This window comes from Octopus bimaculoides, chromosome 2, assembly GCF_001194135.2.
Source record: "Octopus bimaculoides isolate UCB-OBI-ISO-001 chromosome 2, ASM119413v2, whole genome shotgun sequence".
NCBI lineage: Eukaryota > Metazoa > Mollusca > Cephalopoda > Octopoda > Octopodidae > Octopus > Octopus bimaculoides.
The window spans coordinates 184,533,164-184,540,558 of NC_068982.1; positions in this window are offsets into that span (position 1 = coordinate 184,533,164).

Genomic DNA, 7,395 nt, shown 5'->3' on the forward strand with positions numbered 1-7,395 from the left:
ATTATATATATACATAATTTGTCTATATATCAAGTTCTAACCTCTAGCTTCCATCTTTCTCTTTACTTCCAACCTTGTCTGTCTATCTGTCACTACTGGATCTATATCCATAAGAGGCCACCCTCAAATAAGATAGTGGGGTTGTTGGGTGGCTAGCTGGCTAGAAATCTGGGTGGGAGGAGAAAGAGGGAGAGATAGATAGAGAGAGATAAGGATGTGAAAGAGAGGGAGGGAGAGTCAGTTTCAGAATGTGATACAATGATTAATGAGAGTATCAGGTTAGAAAGAACAGGGAGATAGAAAGGGGTTATATATACACACACACACACACACAAACTCAACTGTACACAGTCACCTAGACATATAGGGAACATATACAAATAAAAATCCTACACTTACACACACAACCATACATACATTCCATGCACACTACAAACACACATATAAACGGAAAACCAAACGTGTGTAATATGTAAAATGTATGTGTGTGTGTGTGTGTGTGTGTGTGTGTGTACATACAACAAATCTGGTTGAGAAACAGATTAAAAGAGAGAAGAGGGAAAAAAGAAATGGTGAATAAAAAGGACGATGGTGGAATGGAAATGACAGCTATAGTGATAGTAGGATAGTGGTTGTATTGGTATAACAATGGTAGTAGAGAGAGTATGACCATAGGTGACCCATGGTGGTATGGCTAAAATGGTAATAATGTACTGATGGCATGGAGGTTGCATAGATGGTATAGTGGTGGTGGTGGTGGAGTCACAAGTGGCTGTTGTTTAGCCCACTTGGCCTCTAAGTCAAGAAATAACCCTATGATCAAAGTCATGCCAGCCATGACGTTCATGCCTCTTATCGTTTTTCAAGCTGATTGAACCTGTGATTACACGGGTTCTTCCTTTTATTTTAGGAAGGTAGGAGTGATTTGAGGGGTATTAGGTTGTTATTTCTTGCATGCAGATGAACAAGGCAGTCAAGACTCTTGCACTGACTTGAACCATAAGTGCAAGTGGCAGTATGTATGTATGTATGTATGTATGCATGCATGTATGCAGGTAGAGAGGTGTGTGAGATTCAGTGGTAGTGTACTGGTAGTATAGTGATATAGTGTGGAGGCGCGTAGCTTAGTGGTTAGAGTGTTGACTCATGATTTCGATTCCTGGCCCGGGCGACGCGTTGTGTTCTTGAGCCAAAACACTTCATTTCACGTTGGCCCCAGTCCACTCAGCCGGCAAAAAATGAGTAATCCGTCCAGGTAGGGAATTCATACGTCATGGAAATCGGTCCTTACGAGTCCGCATGACTCGAGGTTTTTTTAATTTTTTATATAGTCGCAGATGGTCAACGTCATGGTGAAAGGTTATGATGATGACCTACGATATTAACCCCCCCCCCGTTGCATTTTGGAGCGTTTTATCTGTGCCACGTATAGTGCTGTGCTCATCTGTAACGTTTGAATTAAGCAGCTTAAGTTTTTTTTACCAGGAATTCAACATCTGCTATATTTTGATCCAGGGGTGGGGGGTCGGTACAAATCCTGAAGTTACAATAATATATAATAATGTGTGTGTATGACATAAATAATGCTTTTGATTACAAATACTTCATTTCATACATAACTTAACTTGATAATTCTGATCACATACGTATTGCAGGAATGTAAACTATCCCATTATATTTTATTACTATATCTTATCAACTCCAAAAGTATGGAAGGCAAAGACAGTAAATGAACTAGGAATGCATAAAAAAAACTTAACTAATCTCTGCAAAATATTTTTTCCTCTGACGTTCTGCCAATTCTGCTAGATTTCAACTTGTGTACACGTGTATCAGACATGCTAATTAAAGCGAACTGTTTTAAAATTCTTGACCACATAAACAAACGCTCTTTTAATTTGGGACAAAGACAAAGATGAAGGTGGTGACTATTGTTTGGTGCAGATTAGCCCTTAGGAGACGAGTGACCAAATGAGATTTGTAATTACACCATCTTTCATTTCAACTTACAGATAAGATTTCTTTTAAACCTCGGTAAGTTCTGTTTCAGGCAGACACACGATCAAAGGGCATTCCACCCGTAACCATTCTCTCTTCCTTACTGGATACGGTGCACCAATTCCTTCTTTGATACGGTGAGGTGTGAGTTGGAGTTGTTTCTAACATGTTGAGTAGAAATTCGCAACGTTAAAAGAGATACTTATATTATTAAACACACGCATATACAACGTACGTTTTTGTGACAAAAAAAGACATTGTGTTTGTTACTTACAATATTGAAAAAAAAAATACGATCGTTCGCCACTGAATAGTCCTGTTTAGAGTTACGTCAAAATGTCCTCTTACAGAATCACAAAACGGTCCCCGTGTCGCGGTGCGTGTTAGTTGTCACAACGCTGTTACGAGACGGTCCCTTACAACTTGTCAACATTAACTCCTCTCACCATCCTTGTCACACACGCTTTGGTTACATATGTACATAATTCACAGACACAAACGTAACTACAATCACATAAAATGAATCATACGAGCAGACATAAAAATAATAGACGTAAAACACACACACACACCTGAACCCAACCATGTCTGATTTGGTTGCCTTTTAGACAAGTTGAAGGCAACTTGGTTATATATATATATATATATAATTCCCATTCAGTAATTATGTTACATTCTCTGTAGGCGGAGATAATTCTAACATAGAATTTATGTTGTATAGTATTTGATAAACTTGTATTTGTCAGAACATGTCACTAACCACTCGTTTTCCCCTCCTTTTAGTTCGTTTTTGCTTATATATATATAATATTACTATATAGCCTACCACCTTAACAAGGAGGGACGAAGAAGCTCAAAGGCTAGCGGAAGATGACTTTGAAGAGAAACAATCTTCAAAGACCTCGCTACTCGCCGTTCACTTTGACCATCTCATCACAGCTGGAGAACGATTTAAAAGAAATGGTGGAGAACTGTCCTCAAACACTGCCAGGAGCAGAGAGAGAAAAGAGCAATACACTCAGCATTCATATTATTCTGTGTCTGTGTTTGAAGTTGTACGTCAAGGACTGGGATATAAAGTTGTCAAAAGTTCTACAATGAATTGAAGAAAATGGCTATCATAGGATTCGATGGAAAATCATAAGCAAAGTAATAAGAAGTCGGAGTGCATATTCTATACGCTTATAGAGGCTGGGCTATTGTAGTGTGATAATAAGAGACTGCTCTTGCGTCGTGTAGTAAGTATAGTAACTATAAAAGGCTGGAAGCTGTAGTGTATCAATCATATAAGACAGTGAAGTGTACTTTATCCACTGGCAGATATATAAGTGGACACTGTTGTACAGATATCGATTTAGTAGACATAGAGATTACGAAATAGATGGCAAAAAGACAGCTTGAGAGAAGTATAAATAAAGGGTGATAGACAGATCAGTTGAGATGTATATTTAGCATGAAGTCACGTGACACTAGTTCAATTAGACGCAGAGAAAGAGAGAGGGAGAAAATGTGAGGTCAGTATTGACTCCCTACAGATGTATTTCCTCTAGTGACCGTATTTCACAACTGCTTTTAACAATCAATAATGAACTATATAAGTTTGGAAACAACCATCCAATCGAGTCCGTGATCCGGTTTCGATTCTCGTTAAGAACTATATCTCTTTTACTTACTGGGAATGGAGGAAAAATGTCGCAAAATTTCATGGAACATCTTTAAAGATATATTGGCATTGGTCTCAACTTGCGCGTACACTTACACACACATTTAACTATATATATTGCTACTGATCATTTGACTGCGTAAATTAAACTATCCCATTTTGTGTGTGTTTGCATGCCATCCAAATGTAGAAAGAAATAGCATTTGTTAAAAAGAAGCGCTCGTTACAAGTTGCCATTCATTTCATGCAAGACCACAAGTACCCCCTCCCCGTTTACTTCGAATGATCCCACACTAGCTACCTCTCCCTACTCACTATCGCTCTTCCCTCTACTCCCCTACAGGATAGACATTCATCCTCCTCTCACACGCACATGGATTACAAAGGAGATTCTTAAAGGTCGTCCCAGTTGATAGAAATATCAGGGCAATCTCCAAAGAGCACGATTAAATAATGTACTTCTAAATATAACTAATGGATTGATTGAAAAAGTTTTGGAAACTCACAGCTGGATCTGGATTGCTTTTGATCATCACAGGTACCGTCACAATCAGGACCGACAGAAGTTTTTAAGTTCAGGCGTGTGTTACATCTCCGCCGAAGTTTGTTAAGTTACCAATAAATCGATTAATGTTCATCATACCGTTTATTCAACAAGAGTCACTGCTGCCAAAATACATCTAAACGCATACATTTCCCCTTCAGTAGCATCACTTCTTTTCAATTGCTAGCTATCTATGCAATATTGCTGACATATCTGGGACAGTGCTGATGTTACACATGCAAACAACTTAGACTCACATAACGCCACTCGTTCATGTATCTCGGAGATATGCTGCTGTTACATACACAGACCATGCCAGATCCACTGCTGACATATCTAGCGGGAGGACAGTGTAACATGCTGAAACATCATATAATCACATTACAGTCCGGCTCATAAATCTGGGATAGTGCTGCTGTTACACGTGCGAACATCTGGGACAGATTGCTGTTACACACACACAAACATCCTAGATCAGCGTTTTCCCACTCGGATCTCCCAGAGAAATTGTGATAAATTGGCAAATTATACGTAAAAGCAATTTTGAACAGATTTTGTGTTTAATGCTTTATTGATAATTTTATTACAGACGCAGGCGGCGTATCCCTAACATCTGTAGATGATAAGAGGAAATTTGTTTCAAAGTTTCCCCGGGAGTAAAAGCCTGGAAAACGCTGTCCTTGGCCCACATTACAGGACTGCTTACATATATGGGACAGTGCTGCTATCACACACACACACAAACATACAGGCCCAGTGCTTCTCAAACTAACAAACACCAGCCTCTCCTAATATTAGTTAATTTTTTTTGTCTCTCTCTATTTATGAGAAGACAAAATATAATTTCTTACCTTACCAGAGTGTTGTGTTGTATAAGTTTAAAAAGAGAAGAAAAAAAACAATTGACTAAATTCTTTTTTATCAAACATGGCCATTTGACCCTCCACACTACAACTTTCAAAGCTCCCATCCATGAAAAGCTAATATATTTTAACAGTTCTTTTACACAAACGCACGCACAGACATTGTAAACACATCCAGAACAAAACTCTTCAACCAATTGACAAAAAATCAACGACCACCACTCAACCAATGAGGTAACAAATTAATCAACAACAGACTTGATTACTGCAGGGCAATAAGAAAAGCAGGAAAATTATTCGGAAGAGCAGTTATTGCATTTATAGAGGAAAGACTTGCATAAATTTAGGATGGAGAGAAGGGACGATTAGAATCACTGGTAAGGCGGAAAGATCGCACCATTGCCAAACGTCGACAAGAACACACACGCACGATTAAAAAGTTTGTTAAGAGAAGTGAATTGTCTGAAACAGTAGCTACTGTATTTTATACCAAGGAAAGACTTGTATATATTCAGACTGGAGAGAAGGGACGATGAGAATTTTGTCAGTTGGGTTCTGGGATAACCAGTCACTAGTTAGGCAAAAAGATCGATACGCACATCAATATCGACGATTTCTAACAGTATTAGCCACCATTCAATGGCTGTGACATGCTGACATGGGACACCAGATTGTCTGTGTAACCCGAGACAGGTTGCATTATATAAAACAGTCACTCTTCCAGGAATCAAGAATCACTCGATGATATACAAAGCAGAAGTAATTTAAACATTTCTTAAGGGGGTCGTCTGTAATGATTTTCCGGAAGTAGGAACAGTCCGAAAGGGATATCTTTAACAGATATTTACTGGTAATTTTAAACAGTAAGCCGTTATAGTTCCATTTTAATTAAAACCAGGAAAATAAACTATGTACAGCTTCACATTACACATTATGTAATCTGAAAACGATTCATATTAACTGGGTTGAGGATATGGCAAAGGAACAAGAGCAATAGGTTTTTAATGTTATTGTGAGGGTAAAACCCCACTTAGGTCATCAATGCCAATGAGATTGCACCTTGAAAGCTACCGTCTGAAGCACAAGTCCGGGCAAGGTTGTTTATGGAAGACCAGCAGTCGCCCATGCATACCAGCCTCCCCTCTCCACACCACTGATGTTATCCAAGGGAAAGGCAATGGGGCCGATACAGCTTGGCACCAGTGACGTCGCAACCCGTTTCTACAGCTGAGTGAACTGGATTAACATGAAATAAAGTGTCTTGCTCAAAAACAACACAGAGCCCAGCCCAGGAATCGAACTCACTGACTTACGGTTGTAAGCCCAAGGCTCTAATCACTGAGCCATGCGCCTTGTTATTGTGAAATAATGAATATATATTGATTTCTAATTTTGGTACAAGACCTGCAATTTCGCGGGAAGGGATAAGTCGATTACATCGACCCAAGCAATCAAATGGTACTTATTTTATCGATCCCGAAAAGACGAAAGGCAAAGTCGACTTCAGCGCAATTTGAACTCAGAGCGCATGCTGTTCATGACATTTAGAATATCTTATTTGTTATTGTGAAATAACGAATATATATTAGTGACAATATATATATACAAGATATTCTAAACGTTATGCACGGCAGTGTGTGCGTGAAGACTAGCAGAATGCTGTCCACGACAAATGCTACCGTTTAAAGATTCATGCAGCTTGGACATCGCAGTCGTTGTTCTTAGAACAGCCAAGGGCCGAAACAGAAACTACAAGGCCAGTGGCGTAGCGCGCGGTTCCTCTACTATCCATACAGGCTGACCACTTGATACACGTGCGAGAGAGTGACAGAAACCCTGCGTTACGTTATTTGTGTAAGGCATCTTTATCTGACACTAACATAACATCCATGTGTCCTATGCAGAGATCACACACACACACAAACACGGCCATGGGGCACCGCCTTCAACGGTTTGTTTAGTCGAACAAATCGGCCCCAGTACTTATTTTAATTCTGTTACTTACCCTCGCTAGGTTACTGAGACGTAAACAAACCAACACCGATTGTCAAGTGGCTGTAGTGCGGGGACAAGCACACATATACCACACATACGTACACAACAGGCTTCCACACAGTTACCCTCACAAGGCATTGGTCGGCTCGGAGCTATTATAGTGGAAAACACCACGCCAAGGTGCCGCGCAGTGGGGATGAACCCCAAACCACGTATTGCAAAGATAGACACATATACAAGGTACAAAGATTGCTATTGAACACCATACACATACACGCATATATATATATATATATACACACATATATATATATATACACATGTATATATAC